The 19,324-nt window shown below is 35.9% G+C and overlaps 1 protein-coding gene, 1 non-coding gene and 1 pseudogene across 2 annotated transcripts in view; all 3 read right to left on the bottom strand.

Annotated features, from left to right (window-relative positions):
- Tnni3k (TNNI3 interacting kinase) overlaps positions 1-19,324 on the bottom strand; it is a 313,990-nt gene that overhangs the window by 227,965 nt on the left and 66,701 nt on the right.
- On the bottom strand, positions 1,910-1,988 carry LOC125355783. Its single transcript, XR_007211717.1, has one exon. It is a non-coding gene; the product is annotated as a small nucleolar RNA SNORD28 (small nucleolar RNA).
- On the bottom strand, positions 14,864-15,503 carry LOC125354407 (annotated as a pseudogene).

Here is a 19,324-nt window from a genome sequence, read left to right as displayed (position 1 = left end):
CTTTCATCTTGTGCATTGCCACAGACTAGAATGAGCCTTTGCACACACTGCTGGACATGTCTCAAGAAGGAGACCACTGAGAGAATCTCCCACCTGCCTCTCTGGCAGGCGACCCTTTGTCCCCTATGATTGATGGTGAGTTATTTTATTTTAATAATACTTCTTCATTGACTTGAGAGTCATATGCTTCCTAACTTAAAAAAATGATTAAATAACTAAAGGAATAAAAATTAGATACCTTTATCTTTTTATTTTTAGTCTTCATCTTAAAAGAATAAAGGAGCAAAGAACATAAAGTTTAAATATATTCAATATCAAGTAGAAATCACAAATTTTACCAAGGCTATTTATTTTAAATAGGGGAGTATAATATAAAGATTATAATATAAAAATTATAATACAAATATATACAAAGACTATAATACAATACTATTATCACATATATGTTAATTACTCATTAAGACGAAAGTCTGTAAACATTGAAAATTATTTCACAATAGACACTTGTACAAAATTTATGGTGTTAGTCATTTAGAAAACAAGCTCAGCATTCAGAGAGGTGGCTCAAAGAGATTAAGATTTCATTTTCATACTTGTGGCAAGATTCACTCCCATTTACTTAATGAAGTGTCCTTAAAAACTAGGGAATCTAAGTTCTTATCCAGATAACAGATATTGCCTAATTATACTAAAAATTATTTTCTGTTTTTGATACTCTTGTAAAAGGTGCCCTGGGAGTTTATTTTGGACATGAATTATAAAGGATATGCACCTTTATATATTCTCTTATGTAAATGTAAATTTGTTTTCATTGTAAAATCAAGGACTGTAGTATCTCTAATCCTGGTTTATTACAACCAAGGAAACTTATAATTGGAGTAATTACTTTTATCAATAAGGAGGAAACTAATTAAGCAATAATAATTTTTTTAAAAAGCTCCATTGCATATGACAGATTTTTTCCCCTGACAGATAGAAGCCTACAAGATCTGAAATAATTTGCCTGCAAAGAAAAAGGAAAATGTATTAGTATAACTCACACTGATTCCTAAATTGTTCCACATTTGTAAAAGAATAATAATGATTAAAAGTTGTATTTTCATATGTGAAATAGCTCTAAATTTATCATGGAGAATAGTTCAAAGATTCTTGCACCTGATCAACTGAAAAAGTAAAAGTGAATTTATCAAACAATAAGCTGATCTACAATTTGTTATCCTTACTCTGAAAAAAAATGCTTTATTTGGGGCCAAGGAACTGAAAGCTGTTTTCACATAGCCCTGTTTGGGCTATGTAAATTTTGCGAAGAAGGTACAACGGGGTAGTCAAGGTTTCTGCACTTGGCTGTGCTCCATGTAAGAGATGCCCCTTCACTGAAGCTGAAGTGTTATGTCACATGATTCAAATGGGAGGCATGCAGGTCCCTGTGGGTCAGACAGGAAGGAGTTGATTTCCCATGATGCCATATGCAGTTAGGTATTTTCTTATAAGCAAGTTGGAATCAATGCAATAACAGTTGCTGTGGGAATTCATTTAACGAGTCCCAAAATGACATGCTCCTTTCACAAAGAAAAGATAGGTCCTTGTATGGCACTGACATTTGTAACTGGTAAGTGTTATTAACAGAATTCCCCTTTCTTTATTTTGGACTTCATGATTTCCAAGTCTTGCCAATTTTTTTTTTCCAAAAGTCTTTCCAATTCTGATAGAGCTAATTATGTTTTCTATTTTTATGGCATTTATATAAATGTTAATGAAAGTGAATGAGCTCTGAGTAGAAAAAATTATTATCTTAAATTTAGTTGAAACAAAATGATTATAAGACAAAATTTAGAAATTACCAAGATTATGGTCAGATTGTGTCACATGTGATTTTTCCCCCATTTTTAAAAAAAGAATTGGTAACTACTGTAACTACATGCAACTCTAACATGTTATTAATTGTCCTCCCCCACTGAACATCAGTTTGTTGATTGAAATCATCTCACTTCACATGCGTTTTTAAGTTATCAATTCATTCAAAAGAAAGGAGATTAAAAAAGAAATTCTTAAAGCAATGCTGACTTACTGAAAGTTGTTTAAGCAACAAATATTTCCCACACATTTGGAAACTTGCCTTTTAATGACAAAACACTGTAAATTCATGACAGATAAATGCATGTGTCTTTTAAGTTAAAACAAAATATTGAACTATGCTATGAATTTCTAATGAGTTATCATTTTGCTAATATGTTTTTGCAAGTAAATACTAAATCTGCGTTCTGACAATCTGACTGGGGGGCGGGGGAAGTATATGTAGGAGGATTTAAGTTAAAAGTAAACCCTGTACTAAATTTAAGATCATATCCAAAATATAGGGCTGGAGAGATGGCTCAAGTTGTACAGCACCAGCCTAGCAACTGCAAGGTCCTGAGTTCAAACCCTAGTAGACAGAAAAAGAAACTATCTACCTTTCCCAATTCAACTTGGAAATCTCTCTTGAGTGTCTTCCTAACACTTCATACCTCTCCCTGGGATTCAGCCCGGTGGACTCTGTATCACAGACAAACCTCATCCCAGCTCAATCCTGCTGCTCTTCTTCCCTCATCTGTGTTGATTCTGAAAGCATGGGCCAATAAACATTCTTGTCCCTGAAGCCTACATGACTTGGCTTCCAGTGTGTTCCTTACCAGGCTTCTGTGGTATTTTCAAATAACCAAACTCTAAAGGAATATCTATTTGCAGCTTTCCTGAGAATCAGTTGAGAATTTGACCCTTTTTTAATCCATAACTCCCCCACTGTCTTTACATTTCTTTTCCACTTGTGACACAGTAACCCATGTATCCTTTTAATACTAGAGGCCCACAAGTGTGGGTACAATGTTGTCTACTTCCATTTACTGTAGTTGGGTTGTTCTTTTTTGTTTTTTGTTTTGGTACCAAGGCTTGAATGGAAACTCATGTTTGCTCAGCTTATGTGCTCACAACTGGCCATCTACCACTTGAGCAATGCTTCTTGCTCTATTTCTTTCTTCTCAATTAGAGATGGAATCTCATAATCTTTCCTACTCTGGTTGTCTTCCAGGTATGTTCCTCCAGGTCGAGGGAGGTCGAAGCCTCCTAAGAATCTAAGTTCATAGATAAGAGCCCAGACTTAAATTTTTATTGTGTGTTATTACTTTAATTATCACAATTATTTTAATAGAGTAACACTACCTGCTATCAATAAATACACATACAAAGTTGTGTTGCAAACACAACAGAAGTAATATTGCTTGTTCAATTACTAATGATAAGTTAAGAGATTGTTGTGGTAGCCCTTCTCCTTAGTCATTTTGGAAGCCTCTGATTTTTTAGGGTTTTAGGATTTTAGTTTTATGGTTTCTTTAAAAGCTGGCTTCTTTTTAGTATGTTGAAAATAGATACTCAGATTGTTTTTTAGGAATGTATCTGGAAATGGTACACTTTTCTCTGTTTTCATACAGCAAACTGTGAGACATATAAATATTTTTTTTCAAATTTTTATTATGAAACTGATGTACAGAGAAGTTACAGTTTCATAAGTTAGGCATTGGATACATTTCTTGTACTGTTTGTTACCTTGTCCCTCATACCCCCCTACCTCCCCCCCTTTCCCTTCCTCCCCCTGGAGGTGTTCAGTTCACTTACACCAAACAGTTTTGCAAGTATTGCTTTTGTAGTTGTTTCTCTTTTTTAACCCTGTGTCTCTCAAATTTGGTATTCCCTTTGAATTTCCTACTTCCAATACCAGAAAACACGGTTTCCAATATACTCAGATAAGATTACAGAGATAGTGTAGGTACAACCACAGGAATGTGATACAAGAACATCATCAATAATAGAAGCTACAGATACACATAGGACGTTGAAAGTAGTTACAACTGTGATATAACAATTGTTTCCATAACATGGAGTTCATTTCACTTAGCATCATCTTATGTGTTCATAAGGGTATAGCTATTGGGCCTTGTAATGCTCTGCTATGACTTGCCTAAACCTGTACTAATTATTCCCAATAAGGGAGACCATAGAGTCCATATTTCTTTGGGTCTGGCTCACTTCACTTAGTATAACTTTTTCCAAGTCCTTCCATTTCCTTACAAATGGAACAATGTCATTCTTTCTGATAGAGGCATAAAATGTACCATAAATGTACCATAATATGTACCATATTTTCCTGATCCATTCGTCTACTGAGGGGCATCTGGGTGGGTTCCAGGTTCTTGCTATGACAAATTGTGCTGCGATGGACATTGTTGTGCTGGTGGCATTACTGTGATTTTGTTTGTGGTCTTTTGGATAGATACCCAAAAGTGGGGCTGCTGGGTCATAGGGGAGTTCTATATTGAGCCTTCTGAGGAATCTCCATACTGCTTGCCAGAGTGGCTGAACCAGTTTACATTCCCACCAACAATGAAGTAGGGTTCCCTTTTGGCCATATCCCCTCCAACAGTTGTTATTGTTAGTTTTCTTGATATAGGACATTCTTGCTGGGGTGAGATGGAATCTCAATGTTGTTTTGATTTGCATTTCCTTTATGGCCAGTGATGTAGAGCATTTTTTCATATGTCTCTTGGCCATTCTCATTTCCTCATCAGAGAAGTTTCTTTGTAAGTCTTTAGCCCACTTGATGAGGGGGCTATTGGTTCTTTGCGGTTTTGTTTTGGAAGAAGGTAATTTTTTTAGTTCTGCATATATTTTAGAGATGAGGCCTTTGTCTGTTGAATGTCCAGTAAAGACCTTCTCCCAGTCTGTGGGCTTTCTGTTTATCTTGCGAGCTATGTCCTTTGCCATGCAGAAGCTCTGCAATTTGATGCAGTCCCATTTGTCCAATCTTTCTTTGATTTGTAGCCTTTCTGGGTCATTATTAAGAAAGTTCCGTTCTGTGCCAAGGAGCCCAAGTGTTTCTCCTACTCCTTCCTTTAGTGTTTTCAGGGTGTCTGTTTTGATTTCAAGGTCTTTAATCCATTTGGAATTGATTTTGGTGCAGGGTGATATATAAAGATCTAGTTTTAGTTTGTTACATGTGTTGAGCCAGTTTTGCCAGCACCACTTGTTAAAGAGGCTATCTTTCTTCCATACTATTGTTTTAGCTCCTTTATCAAAGATTAAGTAGGCGTAGTTCTGTGGGTTCAATTCTGGGTCTTCAATTCTGTTCCATTGGTCTTCAGGCCTGTTCCGGTGCCAATACCAAGCTGTTTTTATTACTATAACTTTATAATACAGCTTGAAGTTGGGTATTGTAATTCCTCCAGCACTGTTCTTTCTGCTTAGGGTTGTTTTTGCTATTCTAGGTCTTTTATTGTTCCATATGAATTTCTGGATTGCTTCCTCTATTTCATTAAAAAATCGTATTGGGATATTAATGGGTATTGCATTGAATTTGTAGATAGCCTTTGGCAATATTGCCATTTTGATTATATTAATCCTCCCAATCCAGGAGCATGGGAGGTTTATCCATTTTCTTAGTTCTGACTTAATTTCATTTTTCAAGCTTTTAAAGTTCTTATCAAAGAGGTCTTTCACTTCTTTGGTTAAGGTTATTCCTAGGTATTTTATGTTTTGGGGGGCTATTGCAAAAGGAGTTGCTTTCCTGATTTCAGCCTTGGTCTTCGGGTTGTTAGCATAGAGAAAGGCCATTGATTTTTGAAGATTTATTTTATATCCTGCAACTTTGCCAAAGTTTTGGATCAGCTCTAGTAGCTTGGGGGTAGAGTCTGTGGGATTCTTTAGGTATAGGATCATGTCATCTGCGAAGAGAGAAAGTTTAACTTCATCTTTTCCTATTTGGATCCCCTTTATATTTTCTTCTTGCCTAATTGCTCTGGATAGGAGTTCTAGTACTATGTTGAAGAGCTGGGGAGAGAATGGACATCCCTGCCTTGTTCCTGATTTTAAAGGGAATGGCTTTAGTTTTTCATGATTTAGAGTTATGCTTGCTGTTGGTTTGTCATAAACTGCCTTGATTATATTCAGAAATGTTCCCTGGAATCCCAGTTTTTCCAGGGCTTTTAGCATAAATGGGTGCTGGATTTTATCGAACGCTTTTTCCGCATCCAGAGATGAAACCATGTGGTTCTTTAGCTTGCTCCGGTTGATGTGGTGGATTACATTAATTGACTTGCGTATATTAAACCAACTTTGCATCCCTGGGATGAATCCAGTTTGATCGTGGTGTATGATTTTTTTGATGACCTGTTGAATTCGATTGGCCAGAATTTTGTTGAGAATTTTTGCATCTATGTTCATCAGGGAGATTGGTCTGTAGTCCTCTTTCCGTGATGAGTCTCTGCCTGGTTTTGGGATGAGGGTTATACTGGCTTCATAAAATGAGTCTGGTAGTGAATGTTCTCTTTCAATTTCATTGAAGAGTTTGAGAAATATTGGAGTGAGTTCTGTTTTGAAGGCCTTGTAGAATTCTGCAGTGAATCCATCTGGACCTGGCCTTTTCTTGGATGGGAGATCATTTATTGCCGTTTCTATTTCAATACTGGATATATGTCTGTTTAGAAGGTTTAAATCTTCATGGTTGAGTTTGGGGGTATCAATTTTTTTCTAGGAAACCATCCATTTCTTCCAAGTTCTCGAATTTGTTGGCATAAAGGTTTGCAAAATAGTCCCTTATTATTTTCTGAATTTCAGTTATTTCTGTGGTGATGTTACCTGATTCATCTCTTATCTTGTTTATTTGAGTGTGCTGCCTTCGTTTTTTGGTCAGGTTTGCCGGGGTCTGTCTATCTTGTTGATTTTTTCAAAGAACCAACTCTTTGTTTTGTTGATCCTTTCGATGGTTTTTTCGTCTCTAATTGATTTAATTCTGATTTGTTTTTAATTATTTGCTTCTGTCTATTGACTTGGGGTTTGGCTTGCTGTTCTCTCTCCAGAAAATTAAGGTGCTTCCTTAAATTACTGAGTTGCTGTTTCTCCAGTTTGTTGATGTATGTACTCAGAGATATAAATTTTCCTCTGAGTACTGCCTTTGCTGTGTCCCAAAGGAGCTGGTACTTTGTGTCCTCAACTTGGTTGAAGTCCATAAACATTTGAATTTCTGTTTTAATTTCTTCAATGACCCACTGATGGTTTAGCAGTGTGTCTTTAGTCTCCATGAATTGTGGGACTTTCTGTGGTGGCTGAATGAGTTGAGCTCTAATTTTATTCCATTTTGGTCTGAGAGATTGCAGGGAATGGTTTTGATTCTTCTGAATTTGTACAGATTTTCTTTGTGCCCTAAGATGTGATCTATTTTGGAGAATGTTCCATGTGCTGCCGAAAAGAATGTGTATTCTGTCCTTGCTGGGTGGAATATTCTGTAGATGTCGATTAAGTTTAGTTGGTCTATGCAATTGTTTAGTTCTGTGGTTTCTTTGTTCAGTTTTTGGCATGTTGATCTGTCCAGAGGTGATAGTGGAGTGTTAAAGTCCCCAACTATCAATGTGTTTGGGTCTATGAATGTTTTTTAGAGCCAGTAGTGTTTGTTTGATGAAGTTGGGTGCTCCTGCATTTGGGGTGTAGATATTTAGGATGGTTATTTCTTCCTGTTGGAGAGATCCTTTTACTAGTATGTAGTAACCTTCTTTGTTTCTTCTTACCTTTTTTAATTTGAAGTCAATTTTGTCTGATACTAGGATTGCAACTCCAGCCTGCTTATGGGGGCCATTTGCTTGATAGATTTGTTTCCAGCCTTTTACTTTTAGAAGATGTTTACTTTTGCTGGATAGATGTGTCTCTTGGAGGCAGCAGAAAGATGGATCTTGATTTTTGATCCAACTTATGAGCCTATGTCGTTTGATTGGAGAATTAACTCCATTAATGTTGACAGGATTGAGAGATGATCGTTTGTTCCCTTCATTATCACTATCTTGTTTAAAGCTGTGTCTTCCCATTTCTTGATCTAGTGTTTACTCATTAGGGTTCATTTCTCTGTCTGTGTTGGGATTTTGATTATTTTCCCTGTATAGTACATATTTAAGGATTTTGTGTAAGGCTGGTTTGGTGGAGATATATTGTTTCAGTTTTTCCTTAGTGTGGAAGACTTTTATTTGACCTTCGGCTATGAAGGAGAGTTTGGCTGGGTACAGAATTCTTGGTTGGTAGTTATTTTTATTTAGAGTTTGGTATACTTCGTTCCAGGCTCTCCTTGCTTTCATGGTCTCTGCTGAGAAGTCTGGGGTAATTCTGATTGCTTTTCCTTTATATGTTATTGTTTGGTTTGCCCTAACAGCTTTGAGTATTTTTTCCTTGCACTCTCCTGAAGCTGTTTTGATCACAATGTGTCGGTGGGATGTCCTATTCTGGTCTGGTCGATTTCGGGTTCTAAATGCTTCTTGTATCTGTATAGGCCTTTCCTTCTGGATATTTGCAAAGTTCTCAGCTAATATTCTGTTAAATAGGTTGCCTATCCCATTAACCTCTTTCTCCAAGTTTTCCTCAATACCTATTATCCTTAAATTGGGCTTCCTGATCGTGTCTTGAATCTCCTGTAGTGATCTGTTTTGTTGATTGGGCTGGATTTGTATTGATTTTTGATCTTTCTCCATAGAATCTAAGGAATCTTCAGCTCCTGAGATTTGATCCTCTGCTTCAGTTAGTTGGGACTGTAGGCTAGCTATTTGATTTTGAATCTCTTTTCCTTCTGACTGGTCTTTCCTGATGATTTCCATGTCATTTCTTAGGTCCTGTATGGACTTCTTTACTTCATTAACTTCATTAATTTGGTTTTGAGTGTTGTCTCTCAAATCTTTAAGCTGGGTAGCTATCTTTTCATTTGACTCTTGGAGCTCATTTATCTTTCTATTTGTGGATGCCATGAAATTCTCCATTAATTTTTGCTTTGCCTCCTCACGCTCTAGAATAATTGACTGAAGAGATTCGAACTTTTCATTTATCATGTTTATCAGTAGACTTTGTAGAGCATTTTGAGGGTTCTCTTCTATGTCTTCGATTGACTGCTCTGCTTCCTGCTTGTTTTGAGTGGGGGATAAGACTTCATTGTTTGCCATCTTTCTTGTGTTTCTTCTGCCCATTTGAATTGGGAATGCCAGTCTACCAGCACCTGTGAGCACCTTTTAAGACCCAAAGCAGCCCTTACCAAGCACTGTTGTGTAAATCTTACAAGTTCACAATTATATACAGATAACTGGTATACCTGTCTATAAACCTAGATTTGGTGTTCCTAAAGAATACAATTTCAATATAACAACTGATCCTGGGCCCTGTATTCAGTAGTTACTTATTTACTGTTACAACCCTATATGCAATTCTTGTTTTTATATTAAGTTCTTTTAGGACTGGCTTTCTCCATGAACCCCTTTGATTCACTTGTATTAAGCTCTATCCAATAACCAGGAGTCAATGGAACCTGGAGGTCCAGGCAGTAAGTCAGGAGGGTAAGTTGGAGGTAGTAAAGAGAATAGAGTAAAATGTATTGGGGGGGGGGTGATTTTGGTTTAGTGTCAGTGACGTGGAAATGTGGAGAAGAGTAGAATCCGTAGAAAGAACAAGGTTAAAATGACAGACACTGGAGAGTTAGCAGAAAAGAGTGGAGGTGTTATTCATAGGAAAGTAATTTTTAAAGAAAGAGAATGCAAAGAGAGAAATAAAGTAAAAATACTGGAAGACAGATACACAAAACAGAGAAAAATTATTTTAAAAAGAAGAAAAAGTAAATAAAAAGGAAAAAAAAAAGAACAACCCAAACAAGTAAACAAACAAAAAAAAAACTTGATAAAACAAACCGGTAAAAATGTAAAACAAACAAACAAATAAAAAACAAACAAAAAAAGAACAATCAATGATGTTTCAGATGTGAAAAAATTAAAAAGAAAATTAAAAAAATGTTTTAAAAAAATGTTTGAAAAGAAAAAAAAGAAAAAAGAAAAAAAATGGAGTCCTGCTTGTTTGGGTGGTTTCTCCCTAGTCTCTGGTTTCCCTGCAATGGTCTGCAGTCTATTTTCCTGATTGGCTGGTTTGACTTGATTTCAGTTTGCAAGGTGTGGATCAGTTCTGACCCTTCTCCCCTGTTGGTGCAATCCTGGGTCTCTGAGGTTTGCACAGCTTACAGGTAGGCCTTGGCGTCCTCTGTAGATGGAGACGTGAGCAGTCTCAGGAACTGTGGCTCCTCTGTCTGCTGTGGGGCCGCTGCCTTTGCTGCCTGGATTTGAATAGGCTGTGGACTCAGCAGGGCCGGGCACCTCTGGCCGGTTTAGCTCGGCTGAGAGTTGCTTGCCTGAGGGAGGCAGCCTCCTTGGCATAGTTGGCTATGGAATGCAGCTCCGTTTTGGGCTGGGAATTGGGCTTCCTCTGTGATGGGACCGTTTAGCTGTCCCAGGAACTGTTTGTTCCTCCCTCTGGTGTTTCCGTGCCGCCGGTAGCTGCTCACAGCTTTTGCTTTAAATTTAGAAATTCCAGTGGGCAGGACGGGCACCTCTGGCTAAGGCGAGGCCCAGGACTCGCCTCCCGCCAGGGCAGGGCTGGTTCTCCTGGGCGGAGCTGGCTTTCCCTGATTCCGGCCCTCCTGTCCTTTTCAAAGATGGCTTTTTTGACTTCGCTTTCCCCAGGCCCGCTTCAGTTCCAATCCGGTCTGACCCTATGCCAGTGGCAAAGATGGCACTTTGCTCTGGCGGTGGGGACAGGGATGCCTTCCAGAAGCTGCTCTGTGGGCGCGAGTGAGAATATCTTTTGTGGGGTACTCACGCTGTCTCTGAGATGTCAGGACGTCCGTGCTCAGCCGCCGTCTGGAGTATTTCTCGCTTTAGCTGCGCGGAGTGCGGGTTGCTGTGCTGGGCGTTGTGCCGGTGCCGGCACTGGCACGAAGGCGGGATGCCGCCCGGAGCTCAAATCTGTGTTTTCAGACCAGCAAAGTCAATTTTTCCTTCCTGGTCAGAATCCCTGTACTGTTAGAACTTACTTTGGCTGTCTTTCTAGGAGTAAAAGTTTCTATGAGGTGAGAAAACTGCGATGTCAGAGGGAGCTCCACTAGGGCTGTGCTTCTCCTCCACCGTCTTCCTCAGGATCCTCCGCTACTGACATATAAATATTTTTCTTCCTTATAACTATAGATGCTTAGACAATGCTTTCATTTATTGTTCTTGAAAATGTTGACAGATTTCATTTATTTCTATACACAAAACTAATTAAGCTAAGGGGGGAGTTCAATAATACAAGAGGGAAATTAAAAATGGAGTATATGAACCTCTGTTATACAGTTACCTAGAAAATGTAGCACAATTTTGAAATGAAGAAGAGAAATGAAACTTTAATTGCCATTTGTTTCTTCTTTAACTCAGCAGACATATAAATAAATATGAGCAAATAATTCCATTTTCAGTTAATATCCAGAGTTGACATTGCCTTCTTCAGCTTCCTACTTCATCAAATGACAGATAAGTCTCCTTAGCATTATTTTTTCATAACCCCCGAAGTTCACCATCAAAGTCCAGCCACATAAATCTACGTGTTTTAAGTTTTCTTGTTTATGTACTACTTGTTATGTCCATCAGCACTATGATTCTTGCCAGTGTGAAGTTGTTTATATTGCTTCCTTCTTCTTGAATGTACCTATGCCCAATAGGTTGATTTTGTTTTTGTTTTGCATCTACAAAGTGTAGATAACAATGGCACCAATCTTGTATAGTTACTTGGGGGGAAATAATAAAGTAATTGATGTGAAATGCTTTGAAAATGCCTGGTACATTAATACCAACCAATAAAATTGTTTCCAAAATTAGGTGGTTTAGTTTGTGTTATATTTTGCTTCAGAATTGTTTAGCAAATAGTATAATCCTGGTGTGATATATATTCTATCAATAAATTACTTCAATATTCTTATAGACTACATATTTTGTATGTAAAGCTGAAAAATATTGAGAGTACACAAACAGTATTATGGCATAATGAATTAAATAGTATTACACTCATAATAATTTATCCACTAAATTATAATAAATAGCACATCCATTATAATTATCTACCAAAATGAGCCTCAACATTTTGTCATAAAGATGTAAAAGCTAGCTAGCAGTCACATAGACATCACCAGTCAGCGCACCTCAGATTAGACAGAGCTCCATTTATAGTAGCAAATAATTTGACATATTTCATAAAATCAATGATTCATGAAGTTTTTTATTTTCCTTCTAAGAAGAATAGGGCCTCAACTGTCTCTTTCCACCTCTGATATAATTCTGAAAGAATAATATCAAGTCTTAATTTAAAATGAGTGATGTAGTACAGAGTTTTAGACCATATATCTCTTCAAAGTTGTCAGTTTCCTTTCACTGCTTTTCCTGTATTCCAAAACAAGTTTAAATTAAATATAGAGGAACAATAAATCTGTCAATTGCTGTCTTATTTATGACACTGTGAGAAGAGACATTGATGTAGTTTTGTAAATGAAGATGGACACTTCCTGATTCCACAAGAATTAAAATGAAAACAACTAAAATATTTAATAGACTATTATTAGGATTGAGGTATCTACTACTTTCATAATGTTACGTATGGTTTAATGATGCATTTTCTTATAAAGTTCAGGAAGACACACTCTTCACAAGATATAAAAAGGGCCTAAATTTGACAATGTAAAATTATTATATAACTTGAAGATTTAAACTGTAATAGAAGATGACTTAGCCAGATGCTTAGGGTTTGACATATTCTTGATTTTGATGTCTATAAAATATAGACAATTTAACTTCCTAAGCTGAATGACCAAAACAAAACATAATGTATAACATGATAAAAAATTGAATAATCCATGGTAGTTGTACAAACATATATACTTACATTAAAATATACAAATGTATGTACATATGTACACATTTATTTTTTATTACTTTCAACTTTGTAGCCAAACTTAGTAGAGGTAACCAAGTCACTTACAACTCACTGCAATAATTTATTACTATTTATACTAACTACCATTGTCCCTGGAACTAAATTCATACCATGATCCTCTTACATTTAGCCTGGTACAAAACTGAGATTGCCAGCTTAAAATTCCATATCTGGACTTAACTTGTCTCTTTACTTAATAGTAGGTGAAAGTGAGATAAGTTTAATGATTAGTTACTTGTCACAAGTTTAATGATTACTTGGAATAGTATCTTTAAAGTATTGCAACAAAAAAATTTGTCTATCTAGAATTCATTTTTAGTGAAAAATATCCTTTACAATGAATACTGAAAATTCACTTTTTATAACAAGTAGGAAGGGACAATGTAATTTTAGAATATATACACTAAAGGAAATATTTGAGAACAATTTAAAGAAAAAAATTTAAGCAGAAGTATACTGAGCCAGACCAGATGACAAAGACACAGAATATAATGAATAGCTATAGGTAGGTAAACATATATTTAAACTCACATGAATACTGATCATATTAAAATAATAATGATATGTAACACTTTATATACCTAAAGAATAAAGATATGACAATAAAGTTTAAAAAGTAATAGACATGCCAGTAAAGTGTTCTTAAGCACTTTCAGTAGTGGCAAATGTAGATATGTTTTAATAAATAATTCATATTTAGAAGTTAGACTTTTAATAAGTGAAGAATACATAATATAATCTCCACGGTGTACTCAGTAGTACACCATAGTACATTCAAAGTCAACTCTTAAAAAAATTTAAATATTAATCTGCCTAAAATTCAGCTAACTGTACCTTACCATAAAAAATCTTTATACAGACAATTTTAAAGTAAAAGAATAGAAGAAAAATTGAATAGACCTTTAGGCAAAAACTACTAAAGATAGAACACTTCATAACAAAAGAAGGTTATTCCATGAAGAAGATATAGCAATTCTAAATCAACAGACACTTTACTGGCAGGCATCACCTCAAAATATACAAATCAAATATTATGAAAATAAAGAGGAAAACTGAGTGGGAGATTTCAAAGCAACCTTCTTATTTACTGATAGGAAAAAAAGGGTATAAAAGAGTGACTATAGGAATAGTGAGAAAAATGTGATTAACAATAACTACCTGAGAACTGTACAAGCAACTGTATGAATCCAATTTTCATGTGTGAAAAGAACATTTGCTAAAATCGACCATATTTTAAGCCATCAAGCAACCTCACAGAAGTATAAAAGATTGCAATAATAGAAACTATAATTTCTCACCAAATTAGAGTTATAGTAAAAGTCAATGAGGAAAAAAAAATCCTTAGTAAATCCCAAATGCTTGAAAAATAATTAATGATAAAATAAATGTCTGATGAGACAAAAAAAAAACCTCACAAAGGATATTAGAAAAATAAGTAAGTGTGGAATCATATCCAAATGTCACACATACCACTAAACTGTGACTAGAGGGGAAAGTTTAAATGCATACATTTGATAAGTAAAAGTGGTTTGAAATTGATGATCCAGCAATTTACTCTAGAATGAGGGAAGAAATAACAAGTTACAACCCCTTCACCATAAGTAAAATAAACAAGCTATAAATAAAACAGTGAATAGAATGAAATTGAAGAAAACAAACAATAGAATCAACAAAGAAAGAAAGACTTTAAAATATGTAAACATAACTGAAAATCTCTGGCATTACTACTAATGAAAAAATACTGAAGCACAAATAAATTATGCCAGTAATGAACAGAGCATTCTTCAGGCAGAGAACAAATGTATACCAAAACTTGTGAATATTTGGATGAAATAAATATATGCCTAGAAAATCAAAACTTGAAATAGACAAAATAGAAATGAAAACTGTGAATTGTCCTCTACAATAAAATTGCCCTTTATTTCTTTGTTGTAAAGTCCTGTCACTGGAGAGAATTTCAGCCTATTGGATATGACTGACCAAGCAGGGAAGAAACAAGAGATCGACGCTTTACAACAATGCTAGCTCCTTAACTATTGATAAAACTGTACCTGTAGTTTAAAACCTGTTCCAAGGCCATATCAATGTTATTCCTCTGGACATCAAAAAGGTAGTGGCGCTTCTGAATCAGGGTGTGTTGTGCCTTCTCTGCAACAATTGCATGCTGGATTTGCTTGATGGAACCGTTTCACCTCTTCTACTTGGGCAATTTTTTGCTCATTGATTTTATCAATTAAATCTGTGAAAGAGGCTCCATATTTTTTAATAGCATAGACCATTATTCCTAATAGTGATAAACCAGAGAAGGTCTCTGGAGTTCTCACATGTATTTCTTTGGATAGAAAATACAAGATAATCCCAGTGCCAAGCATGTAGGGTCCTGTTACACCAGTTTTAAGATAAAGAAACTGGAAGAATTCCTCTGGAATCAGCCCTAAACGTACTCTTTCTCCATATTCGGGAAGAGGTGGCAGAGGGGCAAAACTTGGTTGTGAAGTGTGGAAAATCCTTTTTGTCTGCAATACCCCCGGTTCTAAAAGGGCTGCGTTCTTCAGGCCTGGAGCCGCAGCGGTGAGGGCGGAGAGTGTCACCCGGGACAACATGGCTAGCAGATGTCCGTACAGCAGCCACCACAGAATCCCTTTGACCTCCACCAGAGACCCAGTCTGGGGCGGAGAGTGCCACCCGGGACAACATGGCTAGCAGATGTCCATACAGCAGCCAACACAGAATCCCTGTGACCTCCACCAGAGACCCAGTCTGGGTCCTTGGAGGTTTCTTACTGGGATCAGCTGCATAGAGTATACAAGGAGGTAAAGAATCTCCTGGACTACCATATCTCAGCGCAGAATATGATGCAGCGAAAAGAGCAAGAGCACATGCTAAACTGGGTGAAGGCGCGTGTGATACACAGCATCTCTGAACAGCAGGAAAAGTAGACAACTGCCAAGTGTATCACATGCTTGCAAAGTGTATCAGATGCTTACAAAGAAGGCCAGTTATGTAAATGAATGTCCCATAGAGATGGCCAAAAACAGTTGGCTGGATGGAAATTACTCTGTTTGCAAAATCTTTCTGTATTGCTATCTACTGAAATCAGTTTACCTTTCTTAAAAAGGAAAAGTTCAGGTTTCATTTAGTGAACTAAATCTGTTGGCCAGTGGAGTATCTCATTCTTACTCTGCCTTTAGAATTATTTGATTGATCACTTTTGAACAAGCATTCATTAAAATTTGTTGTGTAATTTAGGATTATTACCAAGTTACACTTAAATTTGGTAATTACTTTTACCATCTTCCAATAAAGTGACAATTGAAATGATAAAAAAAAAAAAGCTGTTCCAAAGAGAAACCTCATACACTAGAGAAGTGTACCAATAATGTTCACTAAATTCTTAGGTAGGAAATCACACTCATTTTCACAAACTTTGGCAAAAATTAGATAAAAGTCTCTTTTGTTCTGTGAGGTTAGGGTTTTCACATACGGATTTTGTCATAAAACATTACAAGAAAAGAAAATATAGGATAATAGTTCTTAAAACACAGATGGAAAATGGAAACCCGAATATGAGTTAATATTTTGTGCTATATGGTGGAAATATATGCAATTTTTGTCAATTAAAACTAAATTAGAAAATCAGCTAACTGAATGCTATGAATATAAAATGACAGCACCACTCAGAAATCATAGTTTAAAATGCAGGATTCTTATTTTTTTAACTGATGAAAATCATAATATTAAAATAAAACAGAAAATCAATCATAGTATGTTCTTAATAAATGCAGAAAATGCATGTGATAACAGAGTCAAATCTATTATTGATTAAGATCTTTGCAAAATAAAATAACATTCATGATGACCTGGGTTTAATTTAATGTCACACAGACACTTAATTTGATAAATATACACACAAAAGAAACACCAAATTATAACATCATATTTAATGCTGAAATATAATCTCCTTGAAATTAGAGAAAAAAACAAAATATTCTTTTTCACTTCTGTATAGCATTGTTTTTGTTTGTTTGTTTGTTTGTTTGCCAGTCGGGGGGCTTGGACTCAGGGACTGAGTACTGTTCCTGGCTTCTTTTTGCTCAAGGCTAGCACTCTTGAGCCACTGCGCCACTTCTGGCTTTTTCTATATATGTGGTGCTAAGGAATCAAACCCAGGGCTTCATGTGTATGAGGCAAGCACTCTTGCCACTAGGCCATATTCCCAGCCCCTATAGCATTGTTTTAGAAGAAAGTTTAGAAAAGTTTAAATAAGGAAATAAAATACAAAATAATTATTGATAGGATACAAAACAGGAGACATGGTTCAAATGTTAGTGTTAGCTGTGAGTTCAAAAGCCAAGTCAGAAGGTAAGACCCTCGGTTCAAGATGCATTACTGGCATAGAGGAAAAAATGTAAAGTATCAACTTGTAAGTATGACAAAGACATAGGTTTCTGTAGCATCCTTAATTTCAGACATTAAATTCAAGGCTATGTACAAAAATTAAATATTTTATACATAGGCCTGACAAGTCACATTACTATTGAAGAAATTCTAGAAAGATTGCATGAATTAAAGAGAAAATAAATGTTTTCATACCTCTGGACAATTATTTCCATCAATTGACTTTGATTCTATTCAATGAGAAATGTTTAAAGTCTGGGATAATTCAATATACACAATTTCAAAAGGAAGCTGTGAGAATAACTCTTGAACTTTTATCAGGACAAGCTCATGTGTGTAGACTTAGAATTGTTGTTGAACAGCCCAATATAGAACTAAGAATGTCAACAGCTCATGATCTCCTTCAAGGCACAGGTGTAAAAGGTACACCTTTTACACTTGGTAAGGTACTTGGTAGGGTACAAGTATCAGGTGCTACACACACACACACACACACACACGGAGTTATATTGAATCACTTTTCAGAATAACTCTGAAAAGTGTGTGCTTTTTAAAAAGGACTATCTGTATTCTTTACATGGTCTCATGTATAGCTGTGTAAGAACAAATAAGATGAGCAGAGGTGTCAGTGCTTTTTTCAATTTATTTTTTATTGTCAAATTACACACATAAGTCAGTGAGTACATTCCTTAGCAAACTTTTCACTTGTGAGCAAACTGAGAAGAGATGCTGCGAGAAGGGATAGCTGCTACAAGTTAAGCTTAGGGGGTCCAGCCTTTCCCTCTCTCTACCCAACCTCAAGAAGTTTCTAAAGGGAGTTTTCAGATTTACCAAAGGGTAAAGGGCTAGGAATTTGGCCTACTGGCAAGAGTACTTGCCTCATATACATGAAGCCCTGGATTTGATTCCTCAGCACTACATATATAGAAAAGACAGAGTGCTAGCCTCGAGCAAAAAAACAAACAAACAAAAACCCAAAAAATAATTACAGATTTACCAAAGGGAACTATCAAAGAGAACAAGCTACACTATGTTTATTGAAGATGGTCATAGTATTTAATTATCTATTTCCCAAATACCATCCCTTAACAAATCATCCTTGAGAGAAAGTAGCCTCATTTACTATTTTACTGCTATACTCAAAGGTCAGGTAGTGAGTAGAATAATAATATTCAAGCTGATTCCTAATTGAGTGGGAAAAGAGTCTGTGCTCTTCTTAAACATACGAAGCCCAGAGTTTCTGAAATTCTAGATGAGTGATTCCAGCAAACTATAAACACCATAACTCATGTCTACAAACATCAGATTCCTGCAAGGAAGAATGACATAAGAAAAGATAGTGAAGTTTAGATGAGGTCAAGCATTTGTTTATTTCAACTGCTATAAGTACACAGAATTCTATTTCTGCTTTGCTTATTGACTACATAACATTATACATATATAATATGCATGTAGATATATGTAAACATATACATGATACATACATATATACTATACATGTCATACCTACATACATAAACATATATGTGCATACATATGTGACCTAGGAAGTTAGAATCAACTTCAGTACAAAGGGTTGGCATAGAAAGTCAAATTCAGAATTCAAATTCACATAAAACCTAGAGTAACAAAGGGAGTTCTCATTTCAGGCAGATTTGATTAGCAATAATCTTTGAATCTTGTTTCTCAGTTGTGTTTCTTTCATCCGTTTCCAGAGCAGCAAGTTGATGAACAGCTCATTTACATTTTTATTAGCCCATAAAGCTTTTCTTGCTTGTGTCCTTCAACCTCAACCCCAAAGCAGTATTTAATGTTTAATAATAGCTAATAGAATCTGTGGGAAAAGTCTGAATGGGAAAAAAATGCACATAAGCTAGTGTCATCTTACATAAATCCTTACACTTGATACATGTCTAGGACATTGCTTCTGAAACTATAAAATAACTGATGATGAATTATGATCTACTATCTTGTTTCAGTCTCCAGACCAAAAGCCTAGAGAGTGCTTCCTTAATAAAGTAGAAAATGTAACACAGAGCATATTTAATAATGAAGGCTACAGAGTTTCTGGTTTCAACTTATGAGAAAACTA

This window comes from Perognathus longimembris, chromosome 7 (assembly GCF_023159225.1).
Source record: "Perognathus longimembris pacificus isolate PPM17 chromosome 7, ASM2315922v1, whole genome shotgun sequence".
Classification (NCBI taxonomy): domain Eukaryota; kingdom Metazoa; phylum Chordata; class Mammalia; order Rodentia; family Heteromyidae; genus Perognathus; species Perognathus longimembris.
The sequence above is the reverse complement of the archived record's forward strand: the minus strand, read 5'-3'. Positions and strand labels throughout refer to the sequence as shown.